The sequence below is a fragment of the Haliotis asinina genome, chromosome 11 (assembly GCF_037392515.1).
Source record: "Haliotis asinina isolate JCU_RB_2024 chromosome 11, JCU_Hal_asi_v2, whole genome shotgun sequence".
NCBI lineage: Eukaryota > Metazoa > Mollusca > Gastropoda > Lepetellida > Haliotidae > Haliotis > Haliotis asinina.
The window spans coordinates 8,138,743-8,153,595 of NC_090290.1; the positions used below are offsets into that span (position 1 = coordinate 8,138,743).

General features: G+C 36.8%; 1 protein-coding gene across 1 annotated transcript in view; it reads right to left on the reverse strand.

Moving 5' to 3' along the window:
* LOC137256020 (sodium- and chloride-dependent glycine transporter 1-like) overlaps positions 1-14,566 on the reverse strand; it is a 63,299-nt gene extending 48,733 nt beyond the window's left edge. The window contains exon 1 of the mRNA XM_067793676.1: positions 14,476-14,566. The gene's annotated coding sequence lies outside the window, so the exon portion shown is untranslated. The remainder of the gene's footprint in view (positions 1-14,475) is intronic.
* Between the last annotated feature and the right edge of the window lie 287 nt (positions 14,567-14,853).

A 14,853-nucleotide genomic window follows, 5' to 3' on the forward strand; every position in this document is an offset into this window, starting at 1 on the left:
GGTTCGAACGGCTCTTTGCGTTACCCAGCACCCACCACGAGGAGGTAGCCGTTCACGGGTGCGTACAAGAAAAACATAATGTAAATTTTCCTGAATTTACCTGAACTACTCGATTGACAGCCGGACGCGTTTTATATGAGGACCGAATAAACTGTCCATTTAGCGCAAACCGATTTCAAAATTCTTAATACTGATATTTCATAAGTATCTGACTTAAATTTCGTGCATTTGTATCGGCAAATATCAGCGCGACGACAAATTAAAAACTAATTCTGAAATAATAGAACCGAAAACGTTCGTCGTAAATAAATCATATTTTTGATGTCATGACAGGTCTTATTCAAATGGCACTATTATGTTTATTTAAATGTGTCATGTCATGAACATGATCTATAAACATTCATAAGTGCTAATTTCAAGTGTTATCGTTCTTTAATCTTTGCACAAACCCTCTGAAAACCGACGTTAGATCGTGTTACACGTAAGAAAAACAAACATGGCGCGCTTCGTCCAACTCCTACATAAAATATGGCAATTTTGGTCAGAAGAAAGTCTACAGAACTCTTCTGTGTAAGACTTGCCGAAAGAGGGAGAAATTCTCATCAAGTGTTTCATTTATCATTTTCCGTTTAGTATGCCAAGAGACAGACGAAAATTAAGATCGTGAAATCTAACTTGCTTTCTAGTAAGTGCTAAGGTCACCGGATGTGATGTCACAGACAGGGATTGCCTGAGGAAATTCATTCGTTTTGAATGTTAACAGAAAACTTGGAGATATTTCGTTTGGTAAACCCTAATTTAGCACAAATAACTGTTTGAAATTATTAATCAGAGCTCACAACAATTTCTTGGTGTAGGTTTGACTATATACTTCGCACATAGCCGAACCAGTTTGACCTTGTATGCTCCCGTGACCCGGAAACAGTAGTCGATCAGCACTACAGATGCAAGTTTTTCAGTATCTTTTATTTGATTTTTTGTTCATATTAGGCACATTACTTTATTGTCCACTAAATATAAAAATAGCAAAGATATAATTGTGATGCATGTTGATCCAGATTTTTTTTTTTCACATGGTCCGACACAAAAAATGTTTACAAACATCAGCCTCAAAAACAGGTGCGCGGATATGGGCGTGGCATTTGTGTTTCAAAATAACATTCATGCTTTTCTTTTTGTGACGATGTAGTGTAGCAGCAACTGCACCATACATGTTTCATAAAATAAAATATATTTTCAGCTGTACTTTCACATGAAATCGGGGATGCTTTAATAAATATTGTGTTCATATGATGTATGCAAACGTTATATGTCACACTTCAGAACAGGTTGAATTACATTCATAATTTTATAAAATAAATTAACGTTCATGCTGAATGATTATGACAGATTTGTTACAACTTTAACTCTTTTTCATATATTCTCATATGCTAATTGATATTAATAATATGACAAGTATTTTTCTCTCCTAAATAGTCATGGGCAAAGACACTCAGGATCTGTCAATGCATTAGCAACGTGTAAATAAGCAAATTTTAATTAACGTCTTTTAGTTATGTGAAAAACTGACAGTTTTACACAATTCTTTTATACAACTACATGTATTCCTTAAAATATATGGATAGATGTTTCATATTATTGTGTGTATTTTATTTCTTTATAATATATTGTTAAAATGTACATCAAATACAAATGGGTGATGGATAATTTTTGTTTTCAACAGTACCTCTTTCTTTGGTGAATTATTTTGAATCACACATGGCTAATGTCATTTATGCTGTTGAAGTAACAGTATATTTTTAACAGAAAATGTTATCGTTTGATGAAAAAGTACACTATATATATGTAATAAGTTATATTGTCTCTGGTGAAAGCAAACAGGCCTCATATTCTGTAAATAGAATTCATCCTACCTTATCTTTTCCTGGGTTTAGGAGCAATGTCACAATATGAAGTGAATCTGTTGACCTTTCAGGGATGCTTTCTGTTTGCTAAAGTGTCTGACAATGATATACTCTAACTCTTTAGTGCTCAATAGCCTAAACCATCATAAAACAAGAAATGTCAAGAACAGTCTTCTTTGAATAAGCAAATGCCAAGGACTGAGCAGTCTTTCCTTTAGAATCTGGAAGCATTTGATATATGTCTTTGCCACATACATATAGCAATGAAACATACCAAATTGAAATCTTAATGAAATAGCTCCAAACTGGACAAGAAAAAAACACTCACTGCAGAGCTCAGTATAACGAAAAAGAAATGTATTTGTCCTTGATGCCACCGTAGATGATTACCTTGATGCCACAGACTAACACAGGTTGCACCTTCTGCTCAACAATTAATTATCTGTCATTGTAGTTTGGATATTCCATATTCACAACATCACAACATTATTACTCTGGGTCTGATATGATAATTTCATATATTACTTCATAAAATTTCATCACATGAAAAAAAGTCTCTCTTTTAATCAATGTCAGTGTAATCATTGCTCCGTGAGTTTGGATCATCAGTCTGTTTCCCACATGAGGTCTGTTTTACGGTAAAATATGAAGATAGACAGTGTGCAAGTAGGTAAAAGTATGGCCATAAATATGAGGTTACATTTTGCAGTTCAGGTTGCACTAGTGCAATATCTAAAAGCTGTATTGAGCCACGTAGTCACATGACATTATTTGCTTTTATACAAATATGCACACACGTCCAGAAATTTGATCTGAAACATTACCTGCAGTACAGTCGGTAGAATTTAACTCCGAAAGCTTTACTTTTTGAAGGAACAGAATAGTTTAAATTTTGTTCCAAATTTTGTAACAAAAGATGTGTTGTTTAGCTGTTCTAATGTCTAAAATAAATACGGCTTCACACAGGCGATGACAGTTGTTTTCTAACCAGTCATTAATTTTTTAAAGAAATCCATTTACGTTACTTTCTCACACTAGCTCTGGTTTCGTCCGTTTCTGCGAAAGGAAATAATATTTCATTCATGACATCTTCAATCATCAAAATTGTACTTCTTGTGACGATATACACAAAACACTATAATGTTATTGTTATGACACACACACAATTTATAAGTCTCTCCGTGTCAGAACATTCTTAGAAAAAAATCGACTGCGAATATCATCGACTTCGGATTTGCTAAACATCAACGCATCGGCCGCTACCTTGAGGAGGAAAAAAAATACTACAACACAAGCACCAAATGACAACTGCTGTTGAACACAACTAACAGTAAAAAATTTAAGATGATTGAAAGGTAATTCTTGTGTATAGTATGGATCTTACGGGAATTTAAATCAGTTTTGAAAATGTATCAATGGTCGTTTTCCAACTCGTTCATATTTTACTTCCACGAATGCCATGCCGTGTACGTGCTTCCGGGTTCATCAAGGGTGGGTACAATTACAAATATTGTGATATTGTTTTATGATCAGCATTATATAGGTTTCAATGTATATGTGTTCAGGTTCTGCTTATGAACGCGTATTTTCAAACATCCTTCGTATCTTGTCACTTAGAAAAACCGCGAGTTTGGCCACGCCCTTTCGGATCACCTACGGCTGTCAACAGTGTGATTGTTGGAAGGTTTATCAAACAAAAGCAAGATAAATAGCTAAATCTGGTAATTTCTGTGCAGAGACAATAACATTTACCTACCCACACCGTGTAATTAATTCCAGATAAAATAGTTGGATGAGTCGTCAAAAGGATGGCACATTTTCTTCGGCACCACGATACATGTGTAGCTGTTTGTTTACCGCCGTTGCCATGATCGTTCCTGATCGTCCAATCGATGATTTAACATTGAGATTGGTTTTGTTTATAATTATTTGAACCGAAAGTTACTAATTTTTAGAAAATGGGAAACTTATGGGCTTTCTCTTCTTCAAGGAACAAAAAATATTGATTAAACTATCAAAAAATATTAGACTGGGTACTACACGACGTGGTGCGCTTGAAGTCAACAATGGCCGTTATTTTCGACTGCGTGCCGAAAAATTCGGCGATCTCATTTTTAATTCTCGGGCGTTTCGTTTTAAGGTATATAAACATATTTAACATTATATATTTAAAAAGTTGAGAATTAGTACATTTCAAGCATAATTCATATGACACGTAAATCCGACTCGTATAATATTTATTGCAAGTTTTATTTGGAGATGTCATTATCCTGCACTCCTGTCGAATGGGTTCGACGGCAGCATTTAGAGGATTAAATATCCGAACACAGCAACCAATATTAACTCAGCTGCTAAAGGAAACAAAGCCATTGTAAAGAAAATCTATCTCAGTCCAGTGTGCCATCAGGAATTGACACTTCACATTCAGGCCCAGTGTTTCATAGTACCCTAGCCAATGATTGCAGCATTATGGTGAACAAACCAGTGGGCACTAGCCCTTTACAGTCAGCTGTCTAAAGGCGCATGGCTTATAATCATACCAGCTCAAGAATCAGATTAGTGAAAAGGGAGCCGTGTGGCTCTTAATAATACTACTGTACTTAGCACTGAAATGCTAACTATGTAAAGAGGTAAACAGTGCGAGTTGACATTTCAGTGAGTGAGTTAACATCGGCAATATCGTGACGCGAACATATTTGACATGGAAATGAAATGTGTACATAGCATATGAACTTGTTGTCATAGGACAGTAAGACCAGGATGTCACAATCATTACAACCAAAACCAGTAGCGAAAGTTAAAACTATTATCACTATGTGGACAGTACAATATAAAACCTGACTATAAATCACCAACAACTGAAGTCAGCTCACCATACTAGAGACTACCTGCATGTATATCAAGCGATTGTGATTTAGCCCAAATTTAGCCCAAATTAAAATGAAAAATTGTTACATTTAAAACATTTGGTAGATTTAGATGTCCTTTGAGTGGCTGGGGACTTACCGGACTCTCAGGAGGACAAGTTTTACTATACTTCAAACCCCTTGGAGGGTACAGCCACAGAAAATCTCAGTTACGAATCTAAACTACAAGTAATAAAAAATATATATATCATTCAGCAAATGTAATTCTTTTATAATTACGTAAATGAGAACTGACGTTATCAAAATATCCTTCATAGTTCGGGATTTGAAATAGGTGTCCCATGTGATGGAACATTCACCACAGTCCAGAATGATATGCTTGGTCGTGATTGTTTCATCACAAGGGATACAAAACAGAGGATCTTCACCTACGTATTCATGAGTGTATTTTGTGTGGCTATTACGACACCGTCGCACGATAACCTCTTCAAATTTGGACTGACAACCCAAGTAGGTATAACAAATAAAGGGTTGTTACTCATGTAATTTACTGATACCTACTCGGGTGTCGCATTCCTTGTGCATTGTATCATAGAACGTTTTATAATCTGAGTATTTAATAAGAGATGGAGTCGCAGATTTGTTGAGTGCTGTCCTCTCTGCAAGAAAGGTCATGGTGTTGCCAGAAATACCAGCATGGTTGGGTAACTAACAACAGACGATGTCGTATTGGGCTATAGAAAGAATACTTTATGCTTCATTAATTTCTATTAAAAGTATTTCGCGGAAAGATTTAAAGAGACTGGAGGTAAGAAAGAGACATTGTGTATTACATATTGTTCATATTTTGGGTGTTTATTAATATATTTTAAGGCTGCTAATGGGGTATGAACGTTTTGCGTACAAATAAAACTGTTTTCAGCCGATCAAAAAGATATTGTTTTGGATCCAGTGACAATGGCACGATCAGCTGCACCACCATCCTTCGATCCATCTTAAATAGGGATTTATATGCATTATATTTATTTCGTAATTGATTATATTCTTGTTTATATTGTAATGCATTACAGGCCGGGCGGGACAACTTAGGAATGGCCAGCGAGTCCTAACTTGACACACAGAAGGGAGCAAGCTACAAAGACATATTTTATATCATTGGAAAGATCTCGAGGAGATGAACACGAAAAGTTTATGTGTCCACGTGTTAATAAGCTCACAAATTGGCTCTGAAAATGCATTTCTGCAGAAATTTCTGGCAGAAATTTTTATTTCTACAGAAATTTCTGGCAGAAATTTTTATTTCTACAGAAATTTCTGGCAGAAATTTTTATTTCTACAGAAATTTCTGTAGAAATTTTTTTCCGGCAGAAATGTTTTAGTTCACTACCAGAATTATCTTAATTTAACAAAATTAGAGAGTATAAGTAATGATACTGCTGCGTGAGTGGTGGTTTCATGCTTAATCCAAGTGATAAGCACTTAGCGTGATCAACTGATCTGATATTTTGGTTTCGCTACCAGAATTATTTTAGTTAAATAAGATTAATCGTTATATAATTTAATATAGACTTTCTTTAAATGATGTCGTTTTCCCTGTTTAACGCCTATTAGTACCAGACAATTTTACAGTGTGAATTTGACCGTATTTCATCATAGCTTTTACAATTTAAAAGGCTTATGCATTATTCCCATCCGTTTCATCATAACACAGTTGTAACTTCTTAGTGGATTAACGTCGTGAAAGATTAATTTAAAAGTACTGGGGTGCATTTTCCAATCCTAATAAGCCTACATTGATTTTGTATGCGATATGGGTTGAAGGCGAATAGAGGCGAAACCGGACATATACTACATACATACAATAATAACAATGTAAGACATGTGAGCCATAATTTGAATTTATCAACATGCCCGAAAAGACCAGCGTACCAGATGAGATGATAAACAATACCTTTGCGACAATGCATGAGCGTTCAAAGTGACAATACCCGCGAAAATGTAATTGCCTCGTTGAAACAATGATTTATGCCGAAGTGGCCACCGAGTATTCACACCTGTTAATTGGTGGTTTATCAGGTTGTCTCTATGTTCCGGTTCGGTTGTCCTTGAGTGGACACCGCGGTTAATAATTGCGCCAGCCAGAGAGCGGCCACTCGTGCAATACACCGAAACAATGCCAGTTGTTGCTGCATGGACAATAGACGTTTTATAGAGTATAACCAGTACGTCTTGTCGGTTCAAGGTCACATGCAACACAAAACAGTTCTTTGCAGATTCTGATTCGGTTCGGTAACATATTATCAAAAATGCAAATTAAAGTTATGAAGTTGAAAAACAACGCGATTAAAAAACGCTTCCCCGGCGCAGGGGGGAAAGTGGTTTCACCACCCATAGCACATGTGCAGTGATTAGCTTGAACCGGTAAGCCAACTCGTATAAACACAAGTGATGTGTGCAAGATTATCTTTGCGGTCGAAGCGGGAGAACAAGAGATGTTTGTTGTGGTTACAAGCATCCTGGTTCGGCAGTAATAACAATACACTGGTACAGTACCTGCATATTTGCGACCCATGTTTTAAAAAAAATGTGTAGTATTAGAAATGCTAATTTCACTGTTCAGCCTGAAAGCTGAAATGTTTTAAATCATGTATATGGAAACATAGAAAATATATTGATTGTGACAAGCAGTCTATGTCAAAGACAAAGCGCAATGTCTGTTTATTGTCACCTGTCACTCTGCTTGTCTGCTAATGACAATATGCGATACTCAACTTCAATCATTGACCAACTTAACACCTGTCAGGCTATACACCGTAAACAAACTACAATGATTTATGGCTCGTGCACCTGGGGTCTGTCTCTGTCACATTATGTAATTACACAGACAGGCGGGTGCGATTCCTGTACACATGACATGTTATTACGTCTGTGGGTTGCAAACAAACTACCTCCATTTTTCCCGGATGACTGGGTCGGACGGAACTGGGTGCAAACTCAGATTGTCAGTTTCAATGTCTGTATGTACAAGACCCAACATTTCAGTATATAATAGTTATGGATAACAACTTCTTCTATTGCGTATGCTTAGAAGTGGATGAATGAATCATAATGATTGGAATATTTTCAAACCGTTTAAAGCTGTATTTTGTACGAATCCACGAGTGACTAACATAATTCTTTCTATTCCTGTTTGAAAAACATGTAACTGAGAATATGCCGACGGTACATTAGAACAGTGATATAAACTGTCATCATCACAAACACATTTATGCAATTTAACATTTCAACCACTGGAATTTGTTACGAAAACACGCCAATCAACTTATCACACTAGCTTCTGTCATGATGGGACGATAATTCACTCACTAGGGTCTTGGTGAAAAAAATGTAGGAATAACAAATATAAAGGGGATATTGTACTACATTAGTCATTCTTGAATGGGATTAACAGGTGTGAGAACTCGGTGGCCACTTCGGCATAAATCATTGTTTCAACGAGGCAATTACATGTTCGCGGGTATTGTCACTTTGAACACTCTTGCATTGTCGCATAGGTATTGTTTATCATCTCATCTGGTACGCTGGTCTTTTCGGGCATGTTGATAAATTCAAATTATGGCTCACATGTCTTACATTGTTATTATTGTATGTATGTAGTATATGTCCGGTTTCGCCTCTATTCGCCTTCAACCCATATCGCATACAAAATCAATGTAGGCTTATTAGGATTGGAAAATGCACCCCAGTACTTTTAAATTAATCTTTCACGACGTTAATCCACTAAGAAGTTACAACTGTGTTATAATGAAGCGGATGGGAATAATGCATAAGCCTTTTAAATTGTAAAAGATAAGTCAAATTCACACTGTAAAATTGTCTGGTACTAATAGGCGTTAAACAGGGAAAACGACATCATTTAAAGAAAGTCTATATTAAATTATATAACGATGGTGTTTAATCTTTTTTAACTAAAATAATTCTGGTAGCGAAACCAAAATATCAGATCAGTTGATCACGCTAAGTGCTTATCACTTGGATTAAGCATGAAACCACCACTCACGCAGCAGTATCATTACTTATACTCTCTAATTTTGTTAAATTAAGATAATTCTGGTAGTGAACTAAAACATTTCTGCCAGAAATTTCTGCAGGAAAAAAATTTCTACAGAAATTTCTGTAGAAATAAAAATTTCTGCCAGAAATTTCTGTAGAAATAAAAATTTCTGCCAGAAATTTCTGCAGAAATGCATTTTCAGAGCCAATTTGTGAGCTTATTAACACGTGGGCACATAAACTTTTCGTGTTCATCTCCTCGAGATCTTTCCAATGATATAAAATATGTCTTTGTAGCTTGCTTCCTTCTGTGTGTCAAGTTAGGACACGCTGGCCATTCCTAAGTTGTCCCGCCCGGCCTTATTAGTTTCTGATTTTTTCAGTGTAGTCAATGTTAGGTCGACGTGTGGCCTAAACACCTGCCAAGGAGGAGAAGAAAGCACACGGGGAGGATAAATCTTTACTAGCTCAATGCCGGCAGCAGAAACGACATATTTAATCCTTATCCCTAGAGCTGGAACAAGGGAAGGCATTTTCTTGTACAGATCCTCGTTGAGGGGATTAAATACACGAAGGTAGTTTAATAATATACTGCAAAGCTAATTGGACACATTGTTGGTCAATAGGAATAATTTAAAGAAAAAGATCCAAGACAGAGTCTTAGACCTTGGTGGTGAGTAGAATCTAGTAGGGTCTAGGTGCTTCTAGATAATCTACCATGTACGGTGGTGGCATAATCGGATAAGATGAGTGATCTTAACTTTTTTATGTCATTTAAACAATATATGGACCCCTAAACAGTTCCATGTCATTGTCATCCCAGTCACCAGAGAGAGAGCGTCTCCTTTCTTTTTCGCTCTTTTTAGTTAAAATTTAACGTCACATCGGCAATATTTCAGCCATATCGTGACGAGAACATTTAATACTGAAATGGAAGATATGTATTACATAAATAAACCTGTCGCCAAAGGACAGTAAAACAACTAAAATATCACAGTTACAGTTTAAAACTAGTGTGGAAAGTTAAAACTAATATCACTATCTGGACAAAACAATTTAAAAACAGACTGTAGATCTCCAACGACTGGAAGTAGATCACCATACTAGGGACCATGGGGACTTACAGTACCTTTGCTACCTGCATGGACCTTAGTTGGATTTACATCATTCCTTCAGCCGCTGGAGAGTGTATGAAATGCTAGTCAAAATTAAAATAACACGAATACTACAATTAAAAACCTGGTAGGCTTAAAATTACAGCAAATGTTTTTGGACTTACGTACCCTTTGAGGAGGACAATAATTTTACAATGCTTCAACCCCCTTTGAGGGTACAGCCACTAACAATCCAAGTTACTAATCTAAACTACCAATCATTAAATTATATCTATCTACAGAAACATTGTTTTGGGTTTTGAGTAAACAGTTCTTCATACTATAAGCGGGATTTGACGGATTTGAACATAACGTAGTGATATACTGAAGAGATAATTTAAAGCGTCGCTGATGCATAGGCAGTTCATCCGCTTCTACATAAAGGCTATCAATAGGTGATGTTCTGAAATCGCCTAGACACAATCTTAAACCTTGATGGTGAATTGTATCTAATTTTTGTAAATTACTTTTACATGCCCCACCATATACAATTGAACCATAATCTAATTTTGAGCGAAGAAGTGCCCTGTGCAAGTGGAGGAGGTTTTTTTCGTCCCCTCCCCATTTTGAATTAGACACGACTTTCAACAGGTCTATGCCTTCAAGCATTTAGTCTTCAGCTGATTTATATGCAGTAAATATGTCAAATGATGGTCAAAAACAAGACCCAAACATTTTGCTTGTTCAACAACCTTAATGGGAGTTCCATCATGAAATAATTCAGGGTCTTTATTTGGCTTATATCTCCGACAAAGATGAATACAATTTGTCTTAGATTTTGAGAATTTGAAACCATTCGCGAGACACCAATTTTGGATTTAGTTCAATTGTACGCATATTTTTGCCTCGACGGGATATGTTGAAATCAATGCCAAATAATGACCCATCAATTGGCACATTTAAAACTTTTGACAAACTGTTAATCTTAATGCTGAACAAGGTAACGGACAAGATACTACCTTGTGGTACACCTTGATCTTGAATGGTCACACAGGGTAGGGCCCACACGGACCTGAAATTGTCTGTCTTTTAAAAACTGAGATATAAAATGTGGCAAACAGGCCAAAATCATGTAAATCTCTTAAAATACCATGCTTCCATGTGGTATCGTATGCTTTTTCTAAATAAAAAAATATTGACACAGTATGTTGTTTATCAACAATGCCATCTCCTACAAATGAATATAAACGGAATAAATGGTCAATAGTACTTCTGTGTTTAAGGAAACCACATTGAATGTTACTGATTAAATTATTAGTTTCCAAGTACTATACTAACCTATTATTTACCATACGTTCCATAGTTTTACAGATACAGCTGTTAAAGATATAGGTCTATAATTACAAGGATCGTAATGATTTCGACCAAGCTTAGGCATTGGTACCCCGACCGCATCAAGCCAAGAAGATGGGAAGTCCCCAGAAGTCCATATGCCATCAAATATGGAAAGATCCAGAAAGTTTCCAGACTCGAGTCAGGCAGATGTTTCAAGAGTTGATAGTGGATGTTATCTACACCTGTTGCAGTATCGTGTGCTTGGGCAAGTGCAGTGTGGAGCTCATGAATTGAAAATATTTCGTTATAGTGTTCACCATTATCGGAAGAAAAAATAATAGTCTTTTGCTCTTGTTGCATTTGATATTTTTGGGGAAGTGAGGTACGTAAATCGATGACGAAGAATGTTTAGCCAGAGTTTCTCCTATTTTATTTGCAATGTCAGTTTTGTCAGTAAGTAATTGATCTCCGTCTTTCAAATGATGAACCGCAGATTTTGCACCTTTGCCCTTGATTTGTTGTATCATATTCCACATATTTGTTCTGTTTGAAAGTTCGCCGTGCCTTGGCATTTGCCATTTTAATGGTATTGAGATTATGCATTGTAGGTTGTTTACGAAAATACTCCTCTGCCTTTTTCCTAGCCTTACTAACTTTCTTACAGTCTACCGTGGTTTACGGATATGCGAAACTGCAGAGGACTTTGGAAAAGTGTCTTCAGCAATGGCATTAAGTTTGTCTGTAAACAGCTGAATGGGATCGGGAACATTCATGAAAAGATTCGGCTGCAATATTTCTTCACACATTGATTTATAAGCAGGCCAGCCGGCCTTTGAAAAGTTCCACCTCGTTGAAGGTGGATCGTCAGCGGGGATGGTTGGCATAAGAATGGAAGGAAAATGGTCACTTCCACAGAGGTCATCGTGGATTGACCAGGAAAATTCACTTAACATACTGGAATCTGACAGTGAGAGATCCAGGGCAGAATAGCCATCGTTAAAAATACATAGACTGTTATCAGTGATAGAATCTTCAATGACTGTTCTCTTTGAACTAGTGTTGGTACCTGCCCATAAAGGGTTTTGACCATTTAGATCACCCATGATTAGACATGGTTTCGTGAGCTTATCATATAATGACTGTAGTTCGGATCGCTGAGGAGCTGGTGAGGGTGGAATATACAATGAGCACAAAGCAAAAGTAATTTGCAATGTGTGTCGAATTGCAACAGCCTGTAGATTGACAATAAGAGGAACAGGACTGTGGACGTAATCCTGCCTTACCAAACTAGAACACCCACCAAAAGCTTTACCCGCCGTAGGTGAAAAAGAATGATAAGAATTGAATTTGACGAAATTCAAGCTTATCTGTTGGCTTGATATATGTCTCCTGGAAGTAGAATGCTGAAGGTCGAAAGTCTTTTGCTAATAAATGTAATTCACTGACACTGGACCTTAGACCTCTGCAATTCCACTGTATAAGTGGATGCTAAATGGTCACGTTATCTGGGGCGGGCGTACGGGTGATCTACTTTGCCCTGACCGCTGCGACTGGCTTCTATTGCGCCCACGGGGATGTGGCGACACATCCATGTCTTCCAATACAGCATACTTATTGAATTGGGTGTCGGAGAACCTTTGATATCCTGTATGAATGTTTAGAATGGTCATTATTCTTGCTGGCATTTCTGTCAGGGAAGAATGAAATCGAGCCTATGTTCACATAGGAGCCACTTTCGAGCCAAACAGTGGTGTGGATCCACGACCGTTTGAAAAACAATGAGCAACTGGGAGTCATACCTACTGTTTAGGGTACCTTGTTGTCCATTCAATAATGAATAACTGTGAGACTGGTAACCAGAACCGCAACAATTGCATGTGACCTCAGATGTGAAAGGTCCATGTTTACACACATCAGAGACAGTCTGGGCAATGCCGAAGTTGGGTTTGTGCTTCTGACTTCCACACCAAGATTGATGTGAGCAATCATCTTCATGCCGATATCCTTCAACACAAGTAGATAACTCATCTTGACTGCATTCAAAGTCAAACATGGGTTTGCTTGTTTGTAAAAGTACGCAAGTCATATGCCATGTGTTTCCAACAGTATCTACATTTATTTCAATGGTGGATCTTTTGATCCCGTGATGAGGTATGTTACGTATAAGAGTGAGTGAGTGAGAGATTTAATATTTAACGTCACATCTACAATGTTTAAGCCATATCGTGACGGGAACATTTTTAACACTGAAATGCAATATCTGTATAATATACAAATCTGTCGACAAAGTAGAGTAAAACTTGCATAGGACCATGCTACCTGCATGAACCCTAGTTGGATTTACACCATCCCTTCCCCTGCTAGCAACTGGAAGAAGTGTTAGCCAAAATTTAAACAACAAGAATGCTACATTGAAAAAGCCTGGTGAGTTTACACAGACTTGAAAGTTTTGGGACTTACGTACCCTGTCTGGTGGATAATAGTCTTACACTGTTTCACCCCCCTTTCAGGGTACAGCCACTAACAATTGTAGTTACTAATGTAAGCTACCAATCATTAAAATATTTTTTTACAGAACACATTACAACACAAAATTCAACAATGAAATCAATTTCCTCTAAACGCCAATAAATATATGAGAACCAACTGTGTCAAAACGATCCGTAGCTGTTGTAGTATAAGAGAGACCAGAAATCATTTGTGATTATTGATGCATTATTCAAATGGAATATAAAACTGCAACATACATTTGAAAAAGAGAAAGAAAAAGAGCATGAAAAGAAAGCTTGGATATGTTATAAAAATGAACGATTGTATATTTTCACATTGATTTATTGTATATTTTTAGTGTGAATCGGCTAAACAAAATTTGTGATATTCTTGCAAGATTTAGTTCTTAAATTTTCCCGATATAATTTTGTGCTTTTCAGCTATGTAAATGTTATGAAGCCATTATTCTGTTGAAAGTTGAAAATATTATGGAATGGGTGTAATAGATACAGGATAATGTTCAGCTGAGTACAGTGTGGAACTCATTCAATATATCTTTGTGACGAGTTATTCAATGCCGTTCTTATGTAAACACGAAGAAGGACTGATGTTTGATGCATCCATGTATATACAAAACCACATAAAAGTAACAACGTTCTAATTGAAGAGGTCCATTTAGTGTCTCCGTTATCACCTGCTACTAGATGATACAATTAACAATGACTAACTTACCTGTATTTCAGACAGTGTCAAAGGCTCTGTGTTCACTGGTCAAAACTACACACACAGGTCACAACTATTCCACACTACGTCCTGGTGAGTTATGTCGCTGGGCTTTCTGATGAGTGAATTGTCGTGTAACAAGTAGGTTTGGATATGTCCTGCTCTGAGCAAGCAATCCATCTATATTGTCATTGATTGGAGGAACACATGCTTGTATATTGATGTGGGACATTACCATGAATGTTGCAATGTGCACTAAAGCATATACAGTGGGCTGTGCAGAAACCGTCACTCATTCGGACCAGAACAAAATGTCGGATCATACAGAGTGTGGGATAACTGAATATAACCTTCCTTCAATACTTCTCGAACAGTACCATACATTGT